The sequence below is a fragment of the Octodon degus genome, unplaced genomic scaffold (assembly GCF_000260255.1).
Source record: "Octodon degus isolate 3935 unplaced genomic scaffold, OctDeg1.0 scaffold00067, whole genome shotgun sequence".
Classification (NCBI taxonomy): Eukaryota; Metazoa; Chordata; class Mammalia; order Rodentia; family Octodontidae; genus Octodon; species Octodon degus.
In genome coordinates, this window is record NW_004524643.1 from 6379268 (window position 1) to 6395430 (window position 16163).

Here is a 16163-nt window from a genome sequence, read left to right on the forward strand (position 1 = left end):
AGGTGCTTTAGACCACTGAGCCATCTCTCCAGCCCTAGACTGAAATTATTTTTATCTCCCAACTGGAAAGTAAATGAGGTGTGTTAGTTATGGGAGAGGAAGATTAAATAATTTAGAAAAAAACTGAAAAAGTCAAAGATTGGCTTTAACTGGATAGGAAGCCAAATATCCAGAAGTGTGAATGGTAGAGAATGACAAGAGGTAGCCAAGAACACAGGTGAGCCAGCCAAATGTCCTAAGGTAAACTTCCCCATATGGAAAGTACCAGAAGGAAGACAGCAAGCGCCATAAATTAATTACTTGAGTATGGCACCTGAACAAACACCTGAATGCTCACACTGTTAATCCCATACTATTTATACAAAAAGACTTACAGGAGCCTAGACAGAAAAAATTCTGAAGTACAAAAAATGTGTGGATGACTTTGAAGTCTGAGACTCCCTAACCTTCGTTTTTCCCAATGATTAGAAGGAGTATGCAATCAACCAAAAAGCCTGGGGGCAGCTACTCCTAGCCTATTCACTGGCCACTAAGTGAAAAATTGCTCCTGGGAAGACTAATCAAAGACAAGAAGAACATGAGGAAATAATATTTTTTTTCTTTAAACAATTTAACTAATGCTACAGATTGCACTCCATTTATTTTCATACATCTTTATCCCTAGGGTAATTAGGAGAAACTACTGTAACTTCAAGCCAATAAAGTAGTTCATAAATATGTGGCCATTTGGTTATACATCTGCGTAAAATCTCACATTTTTCAACAAGAAAACCACTTGACTATGAAGAGTAAACCCATGACACAAGTAACTGGGCACAATAAGAATACACCAAACACTCATTAAATAAAGAAAACCATTCTTACAATTGAAGATCTTTTTTTCATTTTTAAGCAGTACTAGATACTGAACGCAGGGCCTAGAACACTGTAGCTATTAGGCACTGAACAGCAGAGAGACATCCCCAGCTTATGCCATGAATTCACAGGGAATGAGTTCCAACAGCTCAGGTGCCTTCCCACTGCTTCACACAAAGGACATTTCTTTCAGCCAGACAGACTTAGCATTTCAATTGAACCCAGGTACCTTTCTCTGTGGTTTCCTTTGTTTTTCATCATTTTCCTTGATGTGCTTACTATCTTGACTCTTAGGTTGCTTAATAGGTTCAATATGCACATTAATGCTCTTAGTAAGTATGGTACTTTTTTTTTTCTTCTCATTTTATGTATTTGGTACAGGGTCTCACTATGCAGCTCAGACTCCCAGCAGTGATCCTCCTGTTTTCAGCCTCCCCAGCCGTAGATTTACAGGCGTGCACCACCACACCTGGACTCACTCCCTGGCTCAGTGAGCCCCAAGGGCGGGGCCAGCACAGCAAGAGGAACCAGAGATCAAACCCTGGTCCCCATGCTTGCCAAAGCTGGCACTTAGTCCACAGCGCAATTGCTGGCCTTAGTATAGTACTCTTAACTTGCTTGTTTATAATAATGCCAATCTCATGCTGGGTAACATCATAGACTCTTCCAGTTCTGCCACGGTAATATTTGCGTGGCACTCCTTTTTTAACGGTATCCATTCCTTTGATACCTACAATATTACTCTTTGGAGACCTGCATTTATGTAGTCAAAAGAACAATTTATCTTTTCTAAAAGCCTAGAGAATATATATATATAGGGTTCATCTCCCCTTTCCTTTTGTGTTCGTCATTTAAAATTGCTGGAGGATGATGGCTCTGACTGAAAAAGTATCTGCTTTTGAGACAGGAATAATAGGCATCTGTAACTAAGCATTTAGCATTACATGTGCATCATCTGGCCCACCCACCATGACAAGTTACAGATCAGTTTAGGAACACCCATCACCCAGTCTTCTTTCATGTCTTACCTGCATTGTCATGGTTGCTTCAATCAATTTAAAATGCTTATCTTTCATGACCATTTTGATTTGGGGGAAGATCCAAGAACTTGCAGAGCACCAAGGTAACTAAGGTAGATGAGGACACCTCATGTTGGCACTCAGGAGCAACTTTCACCATATTTTTTATCAGGTTTTATAAAAATATAAAGGACATCTTCAAAGTGAGGAATATTTTGACAGGATTGATGGCAATGTGTCTTTTATTATAATAAATTTCAAAGATTTAAACATTCCTTGTATTTTTCAATCACCCCCTCTTTTATGTAAGAAATAAGCACCATGAAAATTTTCTAGAAAGTGTCTACAATTTCCTCATGATGGTTAGCCCACTTTAACTTTTCCAATGGCATATAATATAAACCCATAAATCACCAGTGAATTTAAGTTTTAGAAATACAGTATCAAGAACTGGAGGACCAGACCGGGGATATAGTTCAGCAGCACAATGCGTGGGAAGTGCAAGGTTGAATTTGATTCCTGGTACCAAAAAATCCCTCAAAACTAACAGAACTAGAGGAACTTGAAGGACTGAATATTACACACATAATTAAGAAGGGTAAAAAAACAGGCAGATGCAACTTTTTTACAAAATGATAATCAAAGAGATGAAAAGGAAGCTCCCACAAATACAGCCAGATAATGTGATCATAAATTTTAATTCCAGAAAACTATTTAAATCTGGATAGACTATTTTAAAAACTATTTTAAAACACTAGAATGTGGGGGCCGGGGAGATGGTTCAGTGGAACATGCGCTTCCCTGGCAAGCGCAAGGCCTGAGTTCAATCCCCGGTTCCGCAAAACAAACAAACAAACAAACAACCACTAGAATGTGTTTAGAAGCAAACAGTAATGAAAGAAAAGTTTACCTTTGAAAAGCTGTAACAGGAAGGGACAGAACTATAAGTTTAGTTCTAAGTTTTATCTTTTTTTTTTTTTTTTGCTGAGTGCCTTCCTTCCCCACCCTTCACAAATTCACTGATAGAAATCTGGTAGCTATATAACTTAAAGGGGTAAAAAAACCTTTAGGGATAGAAGTGCAGGTGGAAACTTAAGGCAGATATGCTAAGAAGAAAGAATCACAAAAATGAGACCCAAAATCTGAGCATAAACTACTCAAATCTCTAGCTGACAGCTGAATTACACATGTATGTGGGAAGGGATCCCAGGTAGCCTAGCAAATAAGGTATAAGCCACAGAAGAATCTACCCTTAAAAATTACAAGAGTTCTGAATTTGATTATTTACTGAGTGTATTCCCTAACCACACATTGCTCAAGCAGTAGAACAGTGAAGCCCTTACTCACAGGACAGAGATCACCATGAAAAGGGGACATAGAAATTAAAAAGGAATCCCTAAGGACCGGCTAGATAGCTCAGTGTACTAAAGCACCTACTTAGGCAGAGTGCCTGCTTGGGCAGAGAGTAGAGGCCAGGGTTCAATCCCCAGCACCACAAACTGTGCTGGTCCTACCCCCAGGGCACACTGAGGCAGCGATTGAGACTGGGCATGGTGGTGCACGCCTATAATCCCAGTGCTTGGGAGGCTCAAAACAGGAGGATCACTAGAAGTCCAATCTACATAGTGAATAGACCCTGCACTAATTAAAAAAAAAAAAAAAAAAAAAAAAGTAGCCTCCAAAAGGAATTCCCAAGCCAGCCAAATAGCTCAGCAATGAGACGCACTAAGATGGCAATTGAGACTGGGCATGGTGACACCCACCTGGAATCTCAGCTCTTGGGAGACTGTAAACAGATGGATTACTATGAGTCCAATCTAGTAGTAAGATCCTGAACATCCTGTAGACACTTCCCTAAAATACAAAAAAAAAAAAAAGGAATTCCCAGGACAGAGTCACAGAGGAGGCAATTCCAAAACATGAATATAAAATCTGCCTAAATTATTAACTAATTGCTAAATTACAGAGGTGCAAAATGGACTGTCCTCTACTCTGCCCTCCAGGAGACCAAGCTAATAAAGAACAATATCATGTCCAGATTTCAACCAAATTTATGAAACATGAGAAGAAATAAGACAGTAAAACCGTCAGCAAATATATATTCCAAGTGGGCTGTTGATTTAGTAAAGACTTTAAAGATATTTAAAAAGTTAAACTATATACAAAGAACTAAAAAAAGAAAACAGAAATTTTAGTAGAGACATGAAAAGTCTAATTGATTCCCCAGACAGAGAGACAGAGAGACAGAGAGACAGAGACAGAGAGAGAGTGAGAGACAGAGAGAGAGAGTGAGAGAGAGAGAAAAAAAAAATTTCCATCACAACAGATGGAAAAGAAATGTGAACAGAACCGCAGACACAGGCGGCACAAAATCTAATGACACAATAACACTACACGGAAGTTCTAAGGTGATGTTTACAAATACCACATAAAAATGATATAGTTGCCTGTAAGGAAATGGTAGAATGAAAGGGAAGTTTAATTTTCAGTGTATCCCCTCTTACAGCATTTGATTTTTCTACATATTGTTTTTCCAAAGATAATGCTGAATTCTATAATAAAGTATTCAGGGTAACTGTGCAATAGAAATTTTCTTCCTTATTTAATTTTATGGTTTAAGTAGAGTTTTTATAGTGCTTATGTATGTCACTACACGTGCAGTGGAAAAAATGTTTCTGCCATGTTCCCTGTGATTACTGTAAGACTCTTGAGGACAAGAACAAAGTATGATTCATGTTTGTATTCTCAGTTTAGTACCACTCATATATAATCATTTATAACATGCTTTAATTTATTAATTCAAATGAAAAGAAACTGAAGGACATTTTACTTAACATAATCCACTAATGCAAAAGAAATAAAAATCATTAAATCTCTAATGTCAATAGTTGCTCCTAGGGGACAGGGACATGGCTCATGGGCTGGGGACATGGCTCAGTGGAATATGCGCTTCCCTGGCAAGCGCAAGGGCCTGAGTTCAATCCCCAGTTAAAAAAAAAAAAAAAAAAAATAGTTGCTCTCAGGAAATGTGTATTAATAAGGGGAAAAAATATAACATCCATTGAAAAAAACTGTAAGATATTTTAATCTTACAATGAACACTATGTTCCCCCAAAGTACTCTCCTCCAAGATGCCTATTTACTTCACATAGAAACCCTTTCAATATTGAGGCTTATCTTATGATTTGTTGCAGTTATAAGTAATACTTTTATAAAAATTTTAATAAAATTTTGTTGACTTCTTAATCAATGTACTAATACTTGAAAAAACATTTTACTTTTTAACAGCTCAATAAGCATTTGAAGCTCTTTTCAACTCTTAAGCATTTACAAAGACCTACATTATATGACTAGCACTACAAATGACTAGACACCTTTCATAGTGCTGAGTTCTTAAAATTCACTAAAAGATACAAGCACATGATTTTAACAATCTAAAGAAATACATTGTTTTCTATGCTTATGACTTTCCTAGTCTACTATGACGTTTTGTATTCAAAACCAGAAATATCTTAATTGAAGCAAATCACCTTGACATATTTAATATAGCAAAGCTCCTATAAGCTGCTGAAGTACCTAAGTCAAAGGAGATTACATGCAACTCCTAAGAAGCAACACTCTAAACAAAGCCAACCTCTCAAACGGTAGTTTCTTTCCTTCCTTCATAACAATTTATATTTATGTAATTTTTTCATAAAACCTGTACTGTGTTGCTTCATTCTGACCTGTTCATTTATCTCTTTCAGATTTCTGCCTGTTTATCTACCATCAATAAGCTAAATAAGGCTCTAAATGATTCAATTCTAGACTACAGCACTCCCCAACAGACTGTACTGTTGCCCAACTCTGCATAATGGAAATGTTCTATTTCCACACTGTTTGGCCCACTAGCCACATGTAACTATTAGGCACATAATATGGGGCTACTACAAATGAAGGATAAATATTTAATATTCCTTTTTAATTAATTTAAATTTAAATAAACACACATGGATAACTACATTTGCTAGGACAAATGAAGTATAATATCAAAATCTTTACCACCAAAGTTCTTTTTCCTTTCAAGTACTTCATTTTAAGGAATCTAGATTTGTCCTGAGGACCAGGCATACAGCTTAGTGGCACAGCACTGCCTGGCAAGCACAAAGTCCTGAGTTTGACTCCCACTACCAAAATAAGTGAAGCTTGATTTCCAGTACTAAAATGAATAAACAAAACCAAACCAAATAAAACTTCCCCTGAGACAAAATATTTACACAGAAGCACTCTTGCTGTTTTTGCGACTTAGTATTCCTGGTAGTGTTCCATTTTAATACAAATTATTTTCTTATATTCAATGATCTCTGAATTAAGGCTCACTTCAATAACTTGCCTTAACACTAGAGAATCAATACATAAAGTTGAGGTCTACAACTCTGTAGTCAAATTCAGTGTTTTTTTCAACCATAATATTGCCTCTCAAACTTAATATACAACCTATCAAAATGCCAGTGATGAACCTTTTAAAGACTAGTGCCTATTTTTGCTGAAAAAATTATGAGATTCAAAGATATCAACTGGTTAACTGTTTGAGCACAAGATCCTTTCCTTCCTAACATCTTATCTCTCCCAAATTCCACATTGCTAAAAAGATCGTCTTTACTTCCCTAGTGAGTAACATTTAACAATAGATGAACTATGGAAGCAAAGATGATCGAAGATCCCATACCTTTTTCTTTTAAAACATACTAGTTTTCCCTTAATATGTTGAGTTCAACAAAATGAAAAACTACATATGTGTATACTAGTAACTCACATATCGTATCAGTATTATGTATATATGTGTGTACACTTACGCACACATAAATGGAAATGAAAAAAGGATACAACAGAAAAATTTTATTGTTCTCTTCATATACCACATAATGAGCAAGTTTTTCATATATTCCCTAGAATGTACTATGTGAAACCCACTAGAGTAAACACTTAGGGAAGATATGCAGGTCTGTTATTCCAGTTTCAGCCTTTCTACTACCAGTCATCCCTTACAACCTTTTTTCAAAATCACTGAATGAGGCTTGCTTGACCTGTACTTCAGTTTTCTCTTTCAAAAACTGTAGCAGTAATAATTTTAAAGTACTTTCAGTATTATGGTTTTATAATCCCATTACTCTTTAATAACTAAATAGCCTTATTTAAAGGAAGAAGTCAGTCAATTTGGAAAACTCAACAGGAAGGAAATAGTGTCCCACCATTAATGGAAAGTTCAAACCAAGAAAATTCTCAATGGATCTACAGTGTAAGTGGTAGTAGAGCACTCACCTAGCATGAAAGGCCCTGCATTTGATCCTTAGCACTACAAAACAAAAAACAAAACAAAAAAAACAAAACAAAACAAACACTGTAAGTGAATAAATGAGCTGAAAGGCGGAGACTTATACCGCTTGATTTTTGGATGTGAGAAAAATCCAGTTTAAGCCCAAAATGAAATAATTACCTTTAACATAATTCAGTTCTATTTATGCCTATTTGAATATAAGGAAAATCATAAAATATGTTTGCTGTATTTCCATGCCTGAGACTCTTAAGCATCTAAGTTTCGGAATGAATTTTATTATATTGTATTGTAGACACAGGGTCTCACAATGTAGTTGAGGCTGGTCTTTAACTCAAATTGTAGTCCACGTGAGCCTGGAATTTGCTAGGATCTTCCAACCCTAGGCTTCCCAGTGTTATGATCACAGGTGTGCAGCACACCACACTTGGCTTTAGTTTTAGAATTTATGTATTGGCTGACATTTAATGTGGTCTACAAAAAGAAAACTCATGATAATTCTCTACTGATCTCTATAACCAATAATGACCTTTAAAGGAAATAATCCAAATTAATAACAATAAAATGATCATATTGTTTAGAAGTAGAAAACACTATCCCAACAGGCAACTTTTTAAGCACTACACAATCTCTTTTCAATCCATTCTTTCTTCCCTCCTATTTTTCTAGTGGGGCACTCAAATTACATAGAATACAAATATCAGTCAATAAAAAATGCCAGCATATGGGGCCAATGAGATAGCTCAGTGGTCTAAAGTGCCTGCTTAGGCAACCTTAGGCAAGTGCATAGGGACCATGGTTCAATTCCCAGCACCACATGCAGTGCCAGCTCCGCCCCCAGAATGGGCTAACCAGGCCACAAAAAAAAAAGGCCAGCCTAAAAAAACAAGAAGTTTGATGCTTACTAAAAGAAAAAAGCTTTGTAATTTTTAGTGGAAGAATTATACTGACAAGGCTGTAAACAATCATTTGAACTTGTCCTCTCCAAATGAGATAGGCAAATGTGCACATAAATTAACTGATGCATATTTCAAGACCACTGTGGATAGAAAGGGAGGGAAGAACAAGTACTAATTTATACTCATGTATCGTTTTACTATTTGCATTTTTCCCCCCAGAGAGGTTCTATTATATAACCTAGGCTGGCCTCAAACTCATGAGGATCCTACTGCTTCTGTCTCCCAAGTGCTGAGATTACAGATGTGTGCCTCCACAACTGGCTTTTAAAGCATTTTTATGTATTTTATTTTAACCTTATATTTTCAACAGTTATGTTCTATATGCATTTATCATGTAAGGAAACAAAGACTGAGAGAGGGTAATATCTTTAATGTCACGAGGGCAACAGTTGCTTTTAAACTTAGATCTAAAGAATCCCAAATAAAGCATTTCAAATAAAAAAGCATGATAATTTTAAATGACCTTAGAAAAATATTACTCATAGTTTCCAACCAGGTAGTACTGCAATTAAGTGATTCACCATAACAGACTCTCATCACCAGCTAAATGCTAAATGTTAATTTTAGTTTGTGACCAAACATACTAATAGATCACTCATTTCTTTTTCTTTTTTCACCCCCTTTTTTCTTTTTTTTCTTTTTTTTTTTTGGAGGAACTGGGGATTGAACTCAGGCCCTTGCACTTGCCAGGGAAACGCTTATTCTACTGAGCCACCTCCCCTGCCCAGATCACTCATTTCAATTACAAGGATAAAAATAAGTTTTCAGTTCCCTGTATACTCTGAATTCTTCATCAATTCAACCACTGGAGGAATATGCAGATTTTTTTTTTCATTATACCCCCAAAATGCAGTATAGCAACCATTTGCATCGCATTTACATTGTATTAGGCATTATAAATAATCTACGGGATGATTTAAGTATATGGGAAGATCTAGTGTATAGATTACATGCAAATACTACTCCATTTTCTATAAAGGATTTGAGCATCTCAGGATTTTATAACCTTGAAGGAGGCGTCCCAGCAACACTATCCTCTTCCAATAGTGTGGTACAAGTATACTCTGCAAACAGATACTGTTATGGTTTATATCTAGATGCCACCCCTCAAAGCCTCATGTGCTTTCAGGTGGTGCTTTGTGGAGCTGGCTGGATCTAGCATGTGTGATGCCGGGATTAACCTCTGATTAGAATTAGGTAGTTCTGGGTACAGATAATGGAAAGGCCCACTGGGTGGTGGCGTAGTACCACCCAGAAGGCCTGTAGCCTGGCTGGGACAAAAGAGAGAGGAAGGCTTGCTTTCCTTGCTGCTTCTGCTGCTTACTGCCTATGCCTGCCTCACAGTGGACTGTTTCTCCTCTGCCATGTCCCTGCACCATGCTGTCCTGCTTTGGAGCCAGCCACCGATGGACAGAAACCTCTATAAACTAGCAGAATTGAAATATACTGTTCCTCCTTTAACTCGTGGATGGTGGATATTTTGTTCCACCAATGAGAAAAGACAGTTACCTTAATTTTTTTTAACAAGATAATAAAATTAAACTATTAATAGGGTAAAAACAAAAAAAAAAAAAAGGTCCTCTCATTGGCAAAGAATTTACAACATCTAGAAATCTGACATAAGTCACACATCTAAAATAAAATCTTTGTTCCTTATGTTCTACTATTTCAAATACAGGTTAAATATCCCTTATCCAAACATGTTCGGACTAGAAATGTTTAAGAGATTGGAATTTTGCAGATTCACAGTATTTGAAACAACTCTATCTATTAAACATCCCTAATCCAAAAGCTGGAATCCAAAATTCTCAGTTTGCGGTATTCCCAGTGCCTACACTTAACATTTACCAACTTCTTAATCTTCTTCTGCACAGTAGCTCATTGAATTCTAACTGCTTTCTTCCCTTTTTTGAGTTGTATTTTGCTATCTTCTTAGCAGGGTATGTGTCAATCCCAAAGTAAACCAGGAGATATCATATTAGAAGAAATACATTAGCTTGAACCCCCAAAAATATGCTATTAAGAGAGAATATATGTTCTCATAAAGGCTGAATATTCCTATGGGAAAAGCTTGGGACCAGAAGTTTTTCAGATTTCAGATTTTGGATGAGATATGGGGAATGGACCCAAGCCTAAACACAAAATTCATTAATGTTTCATAAACACCTTACATACACAGCATAAAGGTAAGTCTATACGGTATTTTAAATAATTTTACCCATGAAACAAAGTTTATGTACACTGAAACATCAGATTTGTGGCTTCATGTTAAGGCTCAAAAGGAGATAGCTCCACAGCACAGCATCTGCCTGGCAAGCACTAGGTCATAAATTTGATTACTGGAACCCTCCCCCCTCAAAAAAAAAAAAAAAAAAAAAATTGGATTTTGGAGCATTTCAAATTTTCAGATTAGAGATGCTCACCCTGTAACTCTTCTTCCATTAGCAAGCATCTGTTATCACCTCTTCTCCCCATACCTTTAATTTAAAACTAACAGAGTAGTAATATAAAGATAAAATGTAACTGCAAATAATGGCCTAAGTTCATTTCTTTCATTGTACATTAAATTCAACCACTTAGTACTGTATGTATTCCATTTCCTTCTCCCTAATAGAGATCCAACCTGCTCAGATAAACCTACCATAGAGATGAGTACAAAATATGTACCCTGTGTTAAGAACTAGGAATTATGAAACTTGTATCAGAAGACACCAAAAAAAGTACAGTCAAATCTTCATTTGGTAATGCATTTCACAGAGTGGATGAACAGGGAGAAAGTACTTCCTATACGGAATTTCCTATTTCACAAGTCATGGTAAAAGCATCAGGAAAGCAAGATGGTTTCCCATTCAACAAGTTCTAGCTTCACAAACACAAATCTCTCAGAAACATTTTTAAAGCTCTCAAAACTCACAAACATAATACATATTTCCTCCTGTCTCGCCTCTGAAAGGGACTGGATAAAGAGATTAGCCTAGCTTGACTTGAGGAGATTTGGCTAAAGTAAGAAAATCAAATCTGCAAACTCCCAAAGCAGTTCTATTGAAAAAAAGAAAAGCAGTATTCTATGTAGTTTTGCATGAATTCAAATAACTTTAGTTGTAAAAAGCAGTCTTTGTAAAACACAAACATACAAGATACTAAACTGTTTCATCATCCTTTGCAAGCCTATCCCTCACCTAGCTTCATCTCTCACCTTTATCACCAGTGATGACCCCACTTTGTCCTCTACATGCCTAAGTTTCACCTATTAGGTTTCATTTTTAAAACTCCAATTTCTCATAGCCCAAATAGGTATAAATTAGACTGTACGATTAAAGTACTATCCATTAATGGGTATATGAATTTTAAACCACAAGGTTCAATTCCACCCACATCATTAAGTTCAAGTTTGTATAAGGCACAATCAAAGCACCTATTCTTCCTACTAGAAAACCTAGCTATAATAATCTAAATCAATCTTTCACTGGTCAATGTAAGAAAAAGACACAGGACTGCCTACTTCACATCACACTTCCCTCATCCCATTGCCACCTCCCTCCCCATCTGCCGGGGGATCAATATTTCTTCTAGTAAAAGTCAATGCCTAGGGAAACAATGTAGGATGGCACAGCAGATAAAAATATCCAAATCCTGAGGTGAACTGTTAATCAAGTGCCTTTTGGGTTTCATTTTTCACATTAGTTGAAAGCACAATAAAGAACTTCTAAATAAACTGATTTCCTTACAAGATACCTATAAATCAACTTAGAACCCCGAGTTAGAGAAACATAAAGTGGGTTTCCTTCCATTACTGTCACACTTACAATGTTAATACAGTAGTCCTTCCTCTTACTCAAGAGGTATATTCCAAGTTCCCAGTGGATGCCTAAAACTGTACAGTGCTAAATAAGCATTAGATATAGTACATTTTTCCTATACATTCAAGCGTATGTTAAATTTGTAAGTCAGGTATAGTAAGAGATTAACAATAACTCACACAAAATAGGGTAGGACAATACATTGTAATAAAAGTTATGTGACTACAGTACCTCTCAAAATGCCATGGATTGAAGATCTTAGCAATCTCAACATTAAATTTTTTTCTTATTAAGTCAAGAACTTTTTTTTTTTTTTTCCAAATTAACAGAAGAACTTTATGGCTTCTTGTTGGTGTATCTGAATTGTCAGCATCACTACTCTTGCACTTTGGAGCCATTTTAAAGTAATATAGAGGTTCATGAACACTATGATACCGTGATAGTCTGACAGTCAAAAGACTACTAAGTGACAATAGAAGGGTAGCATACACAGTGTGGTTACAATGAACAAAGGGAGGGCTCACATCCCAGAAAGAATGAAACAATGCATGATTCCTCATGGTACTCATGCAATTTAAAACTTATATATCACATAATTTAAAACTTTTTAATTATTTCTGGCATTTATCATTTAAAAGTTTTCCAAACTCTTAAGTGTTGTGGTGCACACCTGTAATCCAAGCACTCAGGAGGCTGAGGCAGGAAAATCCCTACAAGTTTGAGGCCAGCCCGAGCTGCATAAGGATTTCAAGGCCAGCCCAAGCTATATAATGAGATCTTGTGTCAAAAAGGCAAAAAAAAAAAAAAAAAAAAAAAAAAAAAAAAAAAAAAAAAATTCAAGACATAGCTGACTATGAGTAACAAACTAAAGAAAGCAAAACAGTAAATAAGGAGAACATTCTGCAGGAAATAACTAGCTTAATTTGTCCAATGTGTTTAAAAGCTATTAAAGCTCTTCATTATTTCAATTAGATTTTTCATTTCCTTTAAGTTCTCCTAAGGTTTGAAACTATAAATTAATTGACACACTTGTTTTAAACTTCCTTTTTCTCAGCTATAAAATGTATTAATTCCAAACTATACTAGAGGGCAAAATGCAATGTAGGGGTATGAGTTTGATTGGGTCACATGAAGTTATTTTCAATTGATTTAATTAGCCATCAATAATATATTTTATTTTTTATTCTTTGGTCTTTTTTTTTTCCTTTTGAGACAGGGTCTCATTATGAAGCTCAGGCCGGCCCTGAGCTTACTTTGTAGCCCACGCTGCTCTCAAACCCACAAAGATCTTTGTGCCTCAGGCTTAATATTTTTTAAAATCAGGGCCGGCCAAATAACTCAGCGAATTAAAGCACCTGCTTAGGTAGATGCAGGATCCCGAGAGTTTGATCCCGCCTACTGTACTGGTCCCGCCCCAAGGGTACGCTGAGCCCATGACTGAGACTGCGCTTGGTAGAGCCCCAGCACTTGGGAGGCTGTAAATGGGAGGATGACTACGAGTCAGATCTACACAGTGAGACCCTATACACCTTGTCCTAAATATTAAAAAAAAAAAAATTAAAATCAAGACACTGCACATAAAAAGAGATTTCCTACATTCTCTTGTGAAGGCTGAAGACCAGGAGCCACAACTATATACAGAACTAACCAGGTGGGCCTAATACTGAAGTCCTTCTTACACAAGGCATAAACAGATGTGTTTCACATTTTCATTATTTGCCTACTATCTGAAGGCATCTGATTTTGTTACTCATAACCTACTTCTTGGAAAGGTGCACATTTTCCTGATCACTTCCACACTTCAGTAAGTCACCTAAACATAAAACGCCACAAAGCAGACCACAATTTCATAGTTAATAATTAAAATTTTTCACGACACTTAACAGAAGGATGATACAATAAATTCAGACACAGAGAAGGTAAAGAGCCCATCCAAACGCTCTTTTTTCGGGGGAAAAAAAGTGTTAAGAATGTAAAGACACTGCTGCAACACCAAAAGCTTTCTTGTTTGAACACAGAATCTTCCTTACGCGGAAGAGCAGGCCACAAATCCCGAGAAATGTCAGGAAAATCTATGAAACACATCAACACCTTCAAAAACAACTCTCCTCGCACAAGTTACCAGTTTTAAACTACCATCAAAGACTTCATAGTATTTTCTGCTAGTTTCTTCATTTACATTCATTTACTGTAGTTTTGGGCATTAAGGCCCGGACTTCAGTCTTAGATGGGGGTCTCCAAAAACTTTTGGCCCTCACGATTGCATACCTTGCTGTATATTTTATCCCAATTTCTACAGTTTCTTTTACTCAAAATTTGTACCTGAAAGTTTTGATCACATTTGTGCAGTAAGAGTGGGAAAACGGGAAGTGGGGCAGGGTAGAAGGAACCCAGTTGCTCAAATCAATACACTGTGCTGTAGCATTCAGATTGTTAGTTTAAAAAGCATGACAACTCTTAAGCAAACCTTTAAAATAATTTCATTTGCTAAGGGCACAAAGTGACACATGAAAACTCTCACTTCAGCATATCCAAAGTGACGACTTTGTACCATGGTCTTAAAATACTAAGGAGAAAAGAGAACTAGGCAATCTGTTAGGCCTGGAGCGGGTCACACTGGCCCCAGCTGACAAATTATCAAGCAAGTTTTCATGTCTCCCAACCCCACTCCCAAAGATGAGGGAATGTCAAGGGGACTTGCAGCTGAAGAAGAAATCAGAACCTTTTCTGCGCAAGTTTGCAGAAGACAAAGCGTGTACCACAGGTGATTCAGTTCTAGCATAAAAGCACGCAGCTCATTACTGGCATTTCACTCCTCTACCCAGTACTCGGTCCCCTAAGCGCTCCCCTACCCACCATGCTATTGTGATGCGCCCTCGCCGGGCCGGCGCGGCGTCCGCCCCAGGTGACAGGCAAGGGGCGGGGCGCGGGGTGCCGGCCCTGGAAAGGCGGGGTGCGGGATCGCCTTCATCCCTGGAGAGGCCACCGCACGCCCAGCCCAAGAGCAGCAGCCCAAGCCCACCTCCGCCTTTCCGACCTCGGTGCCGGTGACCGGAACCCAGAACTCCACCGCGGTCCCCTGGCCACGTCCGGCCGCCCAGAAGCTGCCAGCGCCGCCCGGCTCGCGCGCCCGACTCGCCCGCCGCCCTTCTCCGCGTCGCCCCCGCCACGCCAAGCCCAGCCTCCCGCGCCGCCCCACGGAGCTCGAGTCCCGTCCATTCACCTTCCTTACCTGTGCTTCCCCTTGAAGGTCCACAGAAGACCGAGGCAAGGGGGCCGAGGAGAGTGTCGCCTCCGCTTCCTCTTCAACCGGATCCCACCACAGGCAGCTGTGGAGGCGGCCGCTCCAGCAGCGGCGACGCCTACTAGAGCCGCCCGGGCAGGTCGCACGCCGGCGCCTCAGCCCCTTCTCGCGAGAGCTCACAAGCCGTAGAGGCAAGGCTCGCCGAGTTCTCGCGAGAATAGGACTCTCCGCCCATGCGGGCGGGGCGTCGAGTGCGAGTGCCATGGTGGAAGCTATAACCTGCGGGAGGGCTGGCATGGTTGAAGAAAAAACATTCCCTGAGACCCCCCCTCCTCGCATAAGTCTGCTAGCCATCCGCGGCTAGCAGTTTCCCCTAATCTGCCAGTCCTTTATTTTCCCCTTGACTTCTTGTCCCTTTTAGAATATAATGGGCAGTGTCTCCAGCCCAGAGTTAGGAGACACTGCCCATTATATCTCTGGGACTCAAGTTTGTTGGCCGAAACTGTTTCCCTCCACAGAACAAACGTCAAAATCGTGCCTCCGTGCCGGTGAGCCTGCGTGGACCGATTGGAGTTGATGACCGGCAGCCGTCGTGAGAGGCACCCTCTCCTTCCCCAGCATCCGCAGCTGCTTATTTTTAAACGCTCGATTGGCGGGAAACTGAGCGCCCGCGCAAACGCCTGCCGCCTGCGGAACTCGGAGGGAGACCTGGACGCCCGCATCGCCAAGCCTATGGTGCACCAAATACTAGACTGTAAAAAGAAGAATAAGACAAAATGACACCGTCTCGGCCCTAGAAACTCATTTACCCAGGGAGCAAGATGCGCAGGAAACTGGATAATCTCATTAGGCTGAGCTGCTCACAGCTAGCTGTTGGAGCTACATGATGAGAAATCCTCCATCAGGAAATGACCAGTGGAGCTCAATCTTAAAGGATGAGTAAGAGTTCCCCGATTGTGACAAAAGTGGGAA

General features: G+C 38.8%; 1 protein-coding gene across 4 annotated transcripts in view; it reads right to left on the bottom strand.

Moving 5' to 3' along the window:
- Btbd10 (BTB domain containing 10) overlaps nt 1-15339 on the bottom strand; it is a 70368-nt gene extending 55029 nt beyond the window's left edge. For 3 of the 4 annotated variants that reach the window (XM_023719399.1, XM_023719400.1, XM_023719401.1), the window contains exon 1: nt 15180-15262. The gene's annotated coding sequence lies outside the window, so the exon portion shown is untranslated. Of the gene's footprint in view, nt 1-15179 lie in introns of all 4 variants that reach the window. The other variant, XM_023719402.1, reaches the window with a different exon arrangement.
- Nucleotides 15340-16163: the final 824 nt, after the last annotated feature.